Consider the following 15015-nt stretch of genomic DNA (forward strand, 5'->3'; position numbering starts at 1 on the left):
TTTAAAGCATATAAACATCATCAAATTACTTAAACTTTGGAGCCAATTACCAACACAAACCTCATATTCTTATTCTTGGATCATAGATCATCATTTGCACATATACTTACCCTTCATTTACATGTAATCAAACATCGATGCCATTGTCCCAGAAAGGGTCTTACACAAAATCAAATACAATGCCGAAGTCCCAGACATGGTCTTACACGTAAAATAGAAGTTGATGCCAACGTCCCAACCGTGGTCTTACACGAAATCCTATGTCATGACATATGTATCCTAACTATTCCTAGGGTTCGTACGGGGCTTTTCAAATGTCAGAACTTTGTCGATACTTTCTCGAAGAGCACATATTAAGCTTGAATATTCATTCATCACAATTCGATATCATATGAACAATAATAAATAAATTCACACATGTTTATTGTATATTGACTTACCTTGTACGAATTCGGATGAATGAAACCGATTACTCGACAACTTTCGACTTTCCCCGATCTAACTCTGTTTTCTTTAATTCTTGATCTATATAAATTAAAATTTAACACTTTTATTCACAAAATCATTCAAATCAATCCACAAACACACATTTAGGGATTTTACAAATTAACCCTTATATTTTCACATTTTGACAATTTAGAACCTAATCACAAAAATCACAAAATACACCAAATTTCCTTAGACATATGCTGGGCCGAATATTCCTATAGCTCATACAAGCCCACATATTTCATTTATTTTACATTTTAATCCCTTAAAAACCAATTTTCACAAATTAGTCCATTTTACTCAAATTCATCAAAAATTCAAAGACAAAATATACAACCCAAAACATATCTTTCATTTTCTATCAACTAACTTCAGAAAGCTTACAAAATCAACAATGGAATAACTCAAAATCATCATCAAAATCATAAATTAATACATGGGCTTGATAGTATACAAAGAAACAATTACAAAAACGTAAAAATTATCAAAAACTAAAGCAAAAACATACCTTAATCAAAGAAAATCAATGGTCGGACCCTAATGTTCTTTTTCTTTTTTTCTTGTATTTTCGGTACAAATGGATGTTAATGGCCATTTTCATGCTTTTGTTTTATTTTAATTAACATTAATAAACATTTTACCTTATTAACCTTTGTAACGCCCCAATTTTCGGGACTTCTGTGAATTTTGGTGAATTTTAGAATTTTTCTGTTTTGATTATTTGGCGTAGGTTTAATTATGTTAGTGGGCCTCTAGAAGGCCCAATTTTAAGATTAAGTCTAGGGTTTAGTTAATTTTGATCCATAAGGGAAAAGGGGGTTCTGGTTAACAAGGGTCTTAAATATTATTTGGGTAAAATAAGACATAAGAAAGAAAGTGGCAAAGTGGCATGTGGCGCCACTGGGAAGGCTATAAAAGTGGCGTGTAGAAGTGTAGGAAGAGCCCAAGTTCGAGCCGCAAGACAAGCAAATAAGGTGTTTATTTTTTGTGCACAAAAAGGGAAGGTGATGAAACTCAAGAGGGAACTCTGTTGGGGAGAGTTTAAGACGATAAGGGGATTGAGTAAGGATAAAGATAAGGGAGGAAATCTAGGAGCTGATCAAGGAGCAAGAGGTGGCCGGCCAAGGGAATTTAGCATGGGAAATTTGGCTAGGGTAATGCCTGTATTAATCCGGCACAAGGGGGTAAGTAAGCCTTTTTCTGATCACTCTTCCTCTCTTTTTTTTTTCTTTTTCTCTCCATTTGTATTCTTTTCTTATTCTTTTCCCCATAGCCAAATCCTTCAGCCACCTTACTCTATACCACCTTCCTGCCATTATTTTTAAAACTATAGCCGATTGCCTCAAATCCTGAAATCCCGAAAACTTGATTCCTCTTATACCGATTTCCCTAGCAAATTCTCTTAATTTTTCTCATCATCTTTGGCCGATTCTCTTATCCTCTAAACCCCAAGTTTTTTTCGACAATACCACAGTAAAACCCTCATATTTTATCTTTCTTTACACTATTGCAAAAAAAAGCCAAAAATCCCACACTATCCTGGGGACATAGCCGATTACTGAGACCACTGAAGGCTCGACTTTTGTTATCGTTTGAGGGCTTAGAGTGTAACACCCCGTACCCGAGACCGTTGCCGGAGTCAGACACGAGGGGTTAGCAGACTTAATTCACTTATTCACAGTCCATTTTAAAAATTTCCAAACAAGCTGGCTAACTGCATCACTGTCACCTTAAAAATCATATCTTGAGTTCCAAAACTCGAAAATCAGTTTCGTAAATTTTCCCTAAAACTAGGCTCATATATCCATCTAAAAAGGTTTTTCTAGAATTTTTTGTTGGGCCAATTAGTACATTTTATTAGTTAAAGTCTCCCCTGTTACAGGGTTCGACTGCTCTGACCTTCTTGCATTACGACTTATATATCTCTCTGTACAGGGCTTCAATACTTATGCCATTTTTTCTATTGAAACTAGACTCAAAACGGAATCTATACATATATGGAATGACTTCTAATTATCTCTGCTTAATATATAATGAATTTCCAAAGTCAGATCAGGGGATCCAGAAATCGCTCTGGTCCTGTTCCACGGAAACTTACATATCCCTTAAAATACAACTCATATGATTGTTTCGTTTCTTCCATATGAAAGTAGATTCATCAAGGTTCGATTACATAATTTATTCACTATTTAATTCCATTCCCACTATTTTTAGTGATTTTTCAAACTTACACCACTACTGTTGTCAGCATCTGCCTTTAAGGTAGACTTTACCTATTTCATAGTTTCCATGATTCAACTAGCCCTTTAGCATATATAGCAAAAATTATGATCATGATTAACCATTCCAATGGCCAATCATTGCCAAGCATATCCACACCTCTCAATAACCATATACATACAAAATGATTATAACACTATGTTTAAAATATATAAGCCATTTTCGCATGGCTATCCAAATATATACAACACCAAAGTACTTGACTAATAACACAAGGGCAGTCCTATACATGCCATTTTTAGAGTTCAACCAAAAGTGTACCAAAAAGGGGCTTTGATAGTGTGGACGACTTCGACTTCGACAATCCCGAGTCCGATAGCTGACGAACCAAAATCTATAAAACAGAGATTCAAAGAAACGGAGTAAGCATTAAATGCTTAGTAAGTTTTGAGCCATGAAATTAGACACAACTAAAGTGTAGCATTCATATGGCTAAACGGATAATTTCATATGCACAAATTCTCAATATCATACTTACTTCACATTACCAAACCTTATATTCATACACAAAAGATCAACTTAGCCAAAGGCCGGTAGCTCATTTATCGACTGAGCGAATACTATTTGTAAGGGATCAACTAATTCAATGCATATACGAAACATACCTCATCGCTGGGATTTCACGAGCGTATTAATTGAAACTATTACAGCAAGGTTGCTCATTCCCAAGCCAAGTACCTTCGGGATTTAACCGGATATAGCTACTCGCTCGAATGCCTTCGGGACATAGCCCGGATATAGTAACTCGCACCAATGCCTTCGGGACTTAGCCCGGATATAGTAACTCGCACAAATGCCTTCGGGACTTAGCCCGGATATAGTAACTCGTACAAATGCCTTCGGGACTTTGCCCGGAACTAGTCACTAGCGCAAATGCCTTCGGGACTTAGCCCGGTTATCATCCAAATATTCATGCACATATCAATAAATCATGACACATCTATATTTCATTTTCATAATTAGAGTTCAAACACAAGTCACGTATTAAGCAATCCCATTTTCGGCTCATTAGCCACATACAAACAGCATGGTTTAGTTTGCTTTATGACACGATCTCTATGCACATACGGCTACCCGTCATACGTATAGACTAATTAACTCAACATATAATTCAAGTAGAATCATCATATCACTGTATATTTGGTATTCTCATACGTCATGACTTAATCAAATCGTAAACTAAGTCTCGTTACTCGAAAACTTACCTTGGATGTTGTCGAACGATTTCGATGGCTATTCGACCACTTTTTCCTTCCCTTTATCGGATTTAGTTCCCCTTTGCTCTTGAGCTTAATTTAACAAATAAATTGATTTAATCATTTGAGCATCGAAAAGAGGAACTCAAGGTACTTAGCCCATATATATATATACATTAGACATTAAAGTCACACACATATGAAATCATGAATCAACTCAACATATTAACCCACACTCCCTTTTAGCCGATTGTCTAAGCCAAGATAAAAGCATCAATATGCTTGCCTCTAACCGAATACATGCAACACCAATCTTCTTCCTATGGCCGAATATGCATGTCTATGTTGAGGCCGATTATATGCTTAATACTTCCTACAAGTATGGTTACTTGTATTGATTATATATCATCTTGTTTCAAGTTCAAAACTCGGCTAATACACATATATACACTAGAAATCAAATACTAACATTTGCACTTCACCTTAATAGCTAGCTTAGCAAACCTTGATTTAACATATAATTGTTCATAACACAATTTAAGCATACTCTCCATTCCATCAATTCCAAAACACATACATTACTCAATAATGTTCAAAATTATTTTCGGCCTTAGCACACAACTTGCTAGCCGATTCTTCTCCACCTAGCAACTAATGCACATGTGTGCTCATTTGTTAGACTCTACTTCATCTAACAACAACCATATTTTTCTTCTACTTCCTACCATGGCCGAATGCCCAAGATACCTCAATACTGAAATTTTTAACTTGGGTTGCTTAAAGAACTTGGTGATGAGTTCAAATTTATCTAACACCTCAAGCATCATAACACATCCATATAGCTAACATGCTAATAGTATCAAGGCTTCAACCGAAACTTTTGAAGCCTCTTAGTCGAATACTAACTCTCTAATAACCCCAAATCCATCCATGAGATAGTTAGAATTTAGACTAATCATCCAAGGGATGTATGAACTTTCAAAGCAACATTAAACATACCTTAATCTAGTGAACCACCATAGCCGATTTTCTCCAAGCTCTTTCCCTTCCTTTCTTTCCTCTATTCGGCCAAAGATGTTTAAGAATGGACACCCTTTTTTTTGTTTTCTTTCTTCAATTCACGGCAATGGGGGGGAAACATGGATGAGACAATTTTTTTTCATCACTCCTCCCTTTGCATTACTTTAATACTAACCCCTTTTTTTTATTCTTTCTAACATAACACACTAACACAACATGTTTACAACATGTTTCCACCCATAGCATGGTCGGCCACTAGCTCAATTTTTGGGTAATTTGACATGCAAACCCATCATTTTTATAACATGCATTAATAGGCCACTTTACATTTGCCTAGCACATTTTTAAATTTTCTCACATAAGTCCTATTTACTAAAATTCACCTAGAATTAACAAAATTCAAATATGAAATTTTCACACATGCATATATACATAAAATAAGCATCAAACATGACAGCTAATTATTTTTATGACTCGGTTTTGTGGTCCCGAAATGACTTCCCGACTAGGGTCACATTAGGGCTGTCACAACTCTCCCCCACTTAAGAAATTTTCGTCCCCGAAAATCTTACCGGTAAATAGGTTTGGGTATCTCTCTTTCATAGAGTTCTCGGGTTCCCAAGTAGCTTCTTCCATCCCGTGTTTGAGCCATAACACTTTTACTAACGGAACCCTTTTGTTTCGCAACTCTTTCACTTCACGAGCTAGGATACGAATCGGTTCGTCTTCATAACTCATATCGAATTGAATTTCAACCTCTGATGGATTAATTACGTGTGATGGATCAGATCTATAACGTCGAAGCATCAAAACATGAAAGACGTCGTGAATCTTTTCAAGTTCAGGGGGCAAAATCAATCTATACGCAACTGGACCAATTCGTTCGGATACTTCATATGGCCCTATGAACCTCGGTGTCCTCAGCTCATGTAACTCCTGTTTATGACATCAGCTAAAAAAATTGGTCCACACGGCTGAGACACATGGCCGTGTCTCTGACCGTGTGGCCAACACTTAGGCTATTTTCCAAGCCTTATGTTGTCCTTAATTCTTTCCCATACTTTACACATCATGGACCCAAATTATAGCATCAATTTAATGATTAATCGACCTTGAGAAAGATTCAATTAAATAATTTTCATGTTGTCTTAAAGTGTTTATTACCCAGCACTTAATCTCTACACATTCTAAAATTGTCCATGTTTAATCATTATCAACTTACTACCAGGCCACATATTCATTCCATGGCCACGACCATCTCGAATGGTTCTAGGGCATTCATCGTATACATGTGTTATACTAATTATTCACAGCAACCAATTATAATCACACGACATGCATTAACCCATAGCAGGAATAATTAGGCTTATAAGCCATAACCACAATAAGCCACATCTCATGGCTATATACAATAGATCAATATAAGTTGATACATTCGGCTAATCATAACAACATCTAATATAAAAAAGGATAGAGCTCGAACCTGGTTAAACTCACTACCACTGAACTCTATTTCTACATGGCAAGAGTTAGCACAGAGATTTCTTGTGAAGTATTTCCCACCTAGCAAGATTGCTAAGCTGAGAAATGAGATTACTGCTTTCCAACAAATGGATGATGAGTCCTTGTATGAGGCATGGGAAAGATTCAAAGAGTTATTATGAAAGTGCCCTCATCACAGAATTTCGCATTGCATCCAACTTGAGACATTTTACAATGGTCTCAACACTCACACAAGGATGGTAGTAGATGCTTCTGCTAATGGTGCTATCTTATCTAAGTCTTACAATGAGGCTTATGAAATCATCGAGAGGATCGCCAGTAACAACTATTAGTGGCCAACCAATCGAGCAACATCAGGAAGACGAGCTGCTGGAATCCATGAAGTGGACATTCTCACTTCACTTGCATCCCAAGTATCTTCGATATCTTTAATGTTAAATAATCTTACCACTAATGAGTCTAACAGTTTTACAGCTCAACCACTTAACCAATATGAGAATATAGCCTGTGTCTATTGTAGGGAAGGACATGTGTTTGAAGAATGTCCGTCAACCCCAGAATCCATGTACTACATAGGTAATCAGAACCAAAACCGAGGAAGGCAAGTGCTGCAATCCAACTTTTACAACCCATCATGGCGAAATCACCTCAATCTTTCCTGGAGTAACCAAGGGGCTTGAGGCAGTAACAACTACGCCCAACCTAGACCAACCCAGTCGCCTAGTTTTTCACAGCAAGTTTAGAAACCAGTTCAGGCTGAATCGTCCAATAGCTTTGAGAATTTATTGAAGGCATACATGGAGAAGAATGACGCCACTCTAAGGAATTTAAAGAATCAAGTGGGCCAACTTGCTACTGAACTTAGGAACCGTCCACAAGGTGCTCTACCTAGTGATACGAAAAATCTGAGAAATCCAGTGAAGGAGCATTGTAAAGCACTAACATTGAGGAGCAAAAAAACGGTAGAGCCCAACATCATTGAAGCTGAAAAGGAGCATGCTAAAGCTCAAGATTTGGAAGAAGTTCAACCAAGTGTTGAAGTTCCAGTTCCACTAGAACCAGAACCTGCAAGACCTGAAAAGGTAACCTCAGAACCAGCCAACTCTGATCAGCCAACCACTCCATTAGCAGCAGAATTGCCGCCAAATACAAATCAACCAGTACCAACTCCAGTATATAAACCTTCACCACCTTACCCTCAAAGACTCCAGAAGCAAAAACAGGAGGTCCAATTCAAGAAGTTCCTTGACGTACTTAAGCAACTTCATATCAACATCCCGTTGGTTGAAGCACTTGAACAAATGCCAAATTACATAAAATTCATGAAAGATATCCTGTCCAAGAAGCGAAGACTTGGAGAATTTGAGATGGTAGCTTTGACGAAGGAATGCAGTGCATATCTTCAAGACAAATTACCCCCTAAGCTGAAGGATCCTGATGTTTTACCATACCATGAAACATTGGAGTAGCTTATTGTCGTAAGGCACTATGTGACTTGGGTGCAAGTATCAACTTGATGCCTATGTCGATATTTAAGAAGTTGGGGATAGGTGAAGTTAGACCTACTAGGTTACACTTCAGCTAGCAGATAGATCCTTAGAACATCCAGAAGGAAAATCGAGGATGTATTGGTTCGTGTAGATAAGTTTATATTTCCTGCCGATTTTGTAATTTTAGATTCCGAATCAGAAAAAAAGTACCAAATATCCTGGGGAGACCATTCTTAGCAACTGGAAGGACACTTATTGATGTGCAGAAGGGCGAACTTACTATGCGCGTTCAGGACGATCAGGTAACATTTAATGTTTTCAAGTCAATGCGATTTCCTGACACAATAGATGATTGTTCTGTAGTATCTAACTTAGAGGATTTCATAGTGGAGAAGGAACTCAACTCTGTTGAGGATCCTCTGGAAAGAATTTTGACATTAGACCCTCCAAGTGATGAAGAGGAGGATGAAAACTTAGCTTTACTAGAAGCTAATCAAAAGGGATTTAATCCACAATCCCGTTTTGAATCTTTAGATTTAGAGGAGAGAGATTACACATAGCCAAAAGTGTCAATCGAGGAGCCACCTAAACTAGAACTCAAGGTATTGCCTTCTCATTTAAAATATGTTTATTTAGGTCATACTTCTACTCTGCCTGTGATTGTTTCAGTAGAGTTAACTACTGAGCAAGAAGAGAAACTTATCTTAGTTCTAAAACAATTTAAGAAAGCTATCGGATGGACCATAGCAGATATTCGCAATATTAGTCCATCTGTATGCATGCACAAGATCATCCTGGAAGATGGTGAAAAAGGGATGATCGATGGACAACGAAGGCTGAACCCCATCATGAAGGTCGTAGTGAAAAAAGAGATTACCAAGTGGTTAGATACGGGTATCATTTACCCCATTTCAGACAGTTCATGGGTATGTTTGGTCCAGTGCGTACCAAAGAAAGGAGGTATCACAGTCATAGAGAATGAGAATAATGAGTTGATACCAACTAGAATATTTATGGGATTGAGAATCGGCATTGATTACCGGAAGCTGAACAAGGCAACTAGGAAGGATCACTTCCCTTTGCCGTTCTTAGACCAGATGCTGGATAGACTCACGGGGCGAGATTACTACTGTTTTCTAGATGGATACTCGGCGTACAACCAGATTACAATAGCACCGGAAGATCAACACAAGACCACATTCACTTGCCCGTACGATACATTTGCATTTAGATGCATGCCATTTGGTTTATGTAATGCACCTGCTACATTTCAAAGATGTATGATGTTTATTTTCCCTGACATGGTTGAGAAATTTTTGGAAGTTTTCATGGATGACTTTTCAGTGTTTGGAGATACGTACAATGATTGCTTAGCCAATCTGGCTAAGGTACTTAGGCGATGCGAAGAAATGAACCTAGTACTTAATTGGGAAAAGTGCCATTTTATAGTACGAGAAGGTATCGTTCTGGGGCATCGGATAACAAGACATGGGATCAAGGTAGACAGAGCAAAAGTAGATGTTATTGAGAAACTCCCACCTCCAAAATCTGTAAAGGGTGTTAGGAGCTTTTTGGGCCACGCCGGGTTCTATCGAAGATTTATCAAGGACTTCTCCAAAGTTGCTAAACCTTTATGCAAATTATTGGAGAAGGACACGATATTCAAATTTAATGAGGAATGCTTAAAAGCTTTCAATGACTTGAAGAAATGATTAGTCACAGCACCCATAATTATCACACCAGACTGGGACTTGCCATTTGAATTGATGTGTGACGCAAGTGACTTCGCAATAGGAGCTGTCATGGGCCAGCGAAGGAACAAAGTTTTTCATCCCATCTACTATGCATGCCGAACTCTAACAGGAACTCAGTTAAACTATACAGTAACAGAAAAAGACTTACTTGCTATTGTATTTACTTTCGACAAGTTTCGATCTTATCTTGTAGGTACCAAGGTAACTGTCTATACAGACCACTCAGCAAATAAATATTTACTTTCCAAGAAAGACGCTACGCCGAGGTTGATTCGATGGGTACTTCTACTTTAAGAGTTTGATTTGGAAATTCAAGATTGAAAGGGAGTAGAAAACCAAGTAGCAGATCACTTGTCCAGATTGGAGCTGCAACAAGGGAATTCTCCACTTGTACAGATTCAAGAAACATTTCCAGATGAACATTTACTGAAGGTAAGTCATGTCCATAATACCCCTTGGTTTGCTGATATTGCTAACTTTTTAGCTTGTGGTTTAATGCCGTATGATAAGACATATCAACAAAGGAGAAAGTTTCTTCACGATGTGAAGTACTATATTTGGGAGGAACCGTATCTGTTCAAAAAGTGTGTAAATTAGATGATTAGGAGATGCGTGGCAGAAGAAGAAATACAGAAGATTCTATACCACTGTCACTCAGCCCCAAGTGGGGGTCATTTTGGAGGAACTCGTACTGCAGCCAAAGTATTGCAAGCCGGATTCTTTTGGCCAACACTATTCAAGGATACATATGCATATGTAAAGAGTTATGACCGATGTCAAAGAGTTGGAAATGTCACCAACAGAAATGAGATGCCTCGAACAAACATCATTGAGGTCAAATTATTCGATGTTTGGGGAATTGATTTTCTTGGGCCCTTCTCTTCGTCTTTTGGTCACAAGTATATACTAGTAGCAGTAGATTATGTGTCCAAGTGGGTCAAGGCAGAGGCATATCTAACAAACGATGCTAGGGTTGTGATGAAGTTTTTGCAGAAACACGTGTTCACTAGGTTTGGAACCCCGAGAGCCATCATTAGTGATGAAAGGTCCCATTTTGTGAACAAGTGGTTAAAATGGTTACTAGACAAGCACGGGGTGAAACACAAGGTTGCAACGGCTTACCATCCGTAGATGAATGGACAAGCTGAACTGAAAAAAAAAGAAATCAAGGGCATATTGGAGAAGGTAGTTTGCCCGAACCGATGAGACTGGTCCAAAAGACTAGATGATGCTTTATGGGCCTACAGGACAGCGTACAAGACACCTTTAGGGATGTCACCCTATAGGCTGGTTTTCGGTAAAGCATGTCGTCTACCTTTGGAGTTAGAGCACAAAGCTTACTGGGCTCTTCGACGACTCAACTTAGATCTTAAGCTCGCAAAAGAAAGAAGGATGTTCTAACTCAACGAGTTAGAAGAATTCCGAATGTTCTCATATGAAAATGCCAAATTACTCAAAGAGAGACTCAAGAAATGGCATGACAAACACATCTGAGTTCGAGAATTTGAAGCAGGTCAGCAAGTATTGTTGTTCAACTCGAGATTGAAGTTCTTTCCAGGTAAGCTAAAATCACGTTGGTCCGGTCCATTTACAATTCACAGAGTCTATCCATACGGAGTTGTTGAACTCCAAGGTAAGAGAGGTAATTTTCAAGTTAATGCTCAACGTTTGAAACACTATTGGGGGAATAAAACCGAACGGGATAATGTCTCGTTCATTTTATCAGATATTTAAAATTTTTTCGTGTTTTGTTTAATAAATAATTTAGGGTCTATTTTTCGGGTTTAGTATGTTTAAATAAATTCTGTCTAGGAGGTTGGAACTTAAGCAGGACCATTTGTGACCCCTCCAATCTTTCCTGGGAATTTATTTTAACATAATTTTCCAAGAAATTTTTCCCTAATCAACAAAATAAATTTTTATTTTTTAAATAGAAGGGTCAATTTGATCCAGTTTTTAATTTGCAACTCAATTTTTAATTTTCATTGAGTCTAGGGACTTAAATTGAATTATTTTTAAAGTTTGATTGCTCTTTTTGTAAATAAAAAAATTAGGTGCCTTTCTTTGTAAATATTTTTTTAAAAGCATCTAGAAGAAATATTTTTTTATTTTTTATTTTTTTAACATTATTAATAATTTGATAAACTTTAATATATAATTATATACATTATAATTTATATATTAATTTTTATCAACTTAGATTAGAATTAGGATTAATTTAATTTCAATTTTTATTTTATGTTTATCTTAATAATTAATAGCAATTGATAATTCTATATGCTTATATTTAATTATTAATTGTTGTTATATTTGAGTAGGATTAGAATTAAACTTATCTTTAATTATTAAATTAGACTAAGAGTTCTATTTTAAGTCCTATTACTTATGCTATAAATACCACCTTATACCTCCTATCCAGGCATCAACCAAAAACCAAAACACCTTGTGCCACAACACCCCTAGCTCTAGCAGCCTAGTCGGCAAACACCCAGCAGCATCACGCTGCGCGACCCGATTAGCACCCAGCTCCCACTCGTGTGCCTGTTGTTTTAGTCCAGCAGCTGCCCAGGTCGCATTCTGCTGCTCTAGCGCCCCACCTGCACGCCCTTGCTACTGCTGCCTAGGCCATGTCCCAACTTCTGCACAAGCTCCAGGCCTGCCTGACGAAGTGTCGCGCGCTTCATGCTGCACACCCTTGCATGCTGCTACTTGTTCTCTAGCCTTGTGCGGCACCCTCTTTGCACCCCAAGCCTTAAGCCAAAATTCTTCAACCCTCCTCCTTTTAATTTTCCATCTTTTTCTTACATTAATTTTCTTTAAGTTCTTATATTTTTGCAAAAAGGTCAATTATGCCTCACAAGAGAACTCACGCCTCTGCTCAAATCAAAGAAACACAAAGCAATTTCCATTGTGTTGAAGCTGAAGTGAGATACGAAAGTACCTACAAAAATCAACAGATGCATCCTGAGAAAGGCTTCACACTGAAGGAGAGCAACTACAGAGACTTCATGGCACGTATTCGTCAAATTGCTGAAGCTCTCAATTGGGAACTATTTTATGAAAAGAGACCTAGTGTGGATGAGGAGCTAGTTCGTAAGTTTTACGCGAATTTAACTTCAAGCGAGATGACAGAATTCCCTGTTCGCAGAATCAAGGTACCTATAAATTCGAATGCTATTAATGAGTTCTATGAATTGCCTGATTTCGAGAACGACGAGTATTCGTCTGTGATGAGCAATATCAAGCCAGAACTTCTACAAGAAATTCTCGAGGAGCTTACAGTTGAAGGTTCCAGTTGGACTGTGTCGAAACAAGGAACCCACACGTGTCGAAGAGAATACTTAACACCTATTGCAAATGTATGGTTTTATTTCATCTATTTCAGCCTTCTGCCTAGCTCACATGGGACTACAATTTCAATGGAGTGAATGGTCTTACTATGCTCGATCTTAACGGGTAAGACCATTGATGTGGGAAAGATCATCCTGAAAGAAATTCGAAACTGTGCTACTAGATGTCCTGGCCCTGCTTACTTCCCCTTTACAATAACTATTCTGTGCTTGAAAGCAGAAATTCTTGCTAATGTCAAGAAGACAGGGTACACACAAGGCACAATTACAGATTGGGACCTTTACCGAGTAGCCGGAGACTCAGTTCTACAACAACGAGTTGAAGAAAGCGAAGAGCCTGAGGAACCTGATGAAGAAGAAGATCCCATGATGCAATCATTTGAAGTCCCTGATAAGGTGGACCCAGTAGAGCCAAAAGATGAATCGGATGCTGGAACTCCAATGTTTAGAGCTCAGTCACCTAGCCCAGACTTTCAAGATGAGTTGTCAAATTTGATGGACTTAATGCAACAAATGCAATGGTAGCAACAAGCATACTGGATATACTCAAAAATAAAGGATGACTCGATTCGAAGTGCTTTCTAGAGAATATACAATGACCCATTTATTTTTGTGCCTGAATTTCCAGATTTCATATTCGAGCCATGCATTCCACTCTCGAAAAAAAAGCGAAGCAATTCATGCAAAGGCAATAATGATGGAGCAAAAGATGAGTCCAAGTTGGAAGGATCTGCAAATAAATAAAAGGGAGGGATCTTGACTCTATTTTATTTATGTTTTTTAGGTTATTTTAGGATCAAGTTTAAATTAGGAACTTCTATTTCTGCATAATAAAACAAGAGAAGGAAATCCTGAATAAACATGGACAAGTCATAAAGTATAAAGTGTGGCAATAGATATATACATGTCGAGGATTGGATTTCGAAAAAGCTTGGTACTTAAGCAGTCACATTGACTCACCTCCTCTTTTCTGAATTCCTACCTGGTGTTAGTATCTATTCATTTTAAACAATGAGGACATTGTTCATTTTAAGTTGGGGGACCAAAATTTGAAATTATTTTCATCCAAAATAAAAATTTTCTTTTAATTATGATTAGGGTATATTTTTGTTCAATAAATTTGACTTTTAATTAGTCTAGTTCTATTCAAAAAAGGCCACTCTTGAGGATTTGGAAGCATTTTAAAGCCTATATAAACACCGTAGGAGGCAGATAGAAAAGAGGCACAGAGTAGGAGGCAAGGAATTACTCGAAGAAAGCCGATTGATCCATCTCAGAAGCCAGATTCTCCTTCAAGACTGAAGATCTCCCTTCAATTTCTTTCAGGGTTTTTTGGGTTTTCTTTATGTTTTGTTATCATTATTCTTTCGAGATGTTTTCTTTTAATATATGAACTAAATCCCCTAAATACCTAAGGGGGATGAAACCTAAGATGGATCTTGTTATTATTTTCTGAATTATGTGATAAATACTTGATTTGTTCTTAATTATGTGTTCTTAATTCTTGTTTTATTATTTCAGGATATTGATTCAAGTATTGATGTGCTTATTCAGAGGAGCAAAAGTCCCTATCTAAGAGCGGATCTAGCATAATTAAGCGGAGTTGATTGCACCCCTAGACATAGGGCAACATAAATCTGCCGGATTAGGGTCAAATCTAATATGAGAATCCATAGATCAAGTTAATGTGACATTAGGGGTTTTGATTAGAAAGAGATTTCAATTAATCAACCTAGGGTTAGACGTTGTTAGTCTCGAGAGAGAGATAATAATATAAATTTGGGATTTCTATGGATCAAGTCAAGTGAATAAATCGTCTACTTCAGAGCCAAATAACAAGTGAAGTCTAGGTGGATTCTTCCTTGGGTATTGTCTAAATCAATCAGTTTTCCCAAAAGTATTTCCCCCACTTTACGTCTTGTGCATTCTTAGT

At 37.4% G+C, this 15015-nt stretch overlaps 1 non-coding gene across 1 annotated transcript; it reads right to left on the minus strand.

Moving 5' to 3' along the window:
* Nucleotides 1-6562: 6562 nt before the first annotated feature.
* On the minus strand, nucleotides 6563-6669 carry LOC121225718 (small nucleolar RNA R71). Its single transcript, XR_005923586.1, has one exon. It is a non-coding gene; the product is annotated as a small nucleolar RNA R71 (small nucleolar RNA).
* Nucleotides 6670-15015: the final 8346 nt, after the last annotated feature.

The sequence above is a fragment of the Gossypium hirsutum genome, chromosome A03 (genome assembly GCF_007990345.1).
Source record: "Gossypium hirsutum isolate 1008001.06 chromosome A03, Gossypium_hirsutum_v2.1, whole genome shotgun sequence".
Lineage (NCBI taxonomy): Eukaryota > Viridiplantae > Streptophyta > Magnoliopsida > Malvales > Malvaceae > Gossypium > Gossypium hirsutum.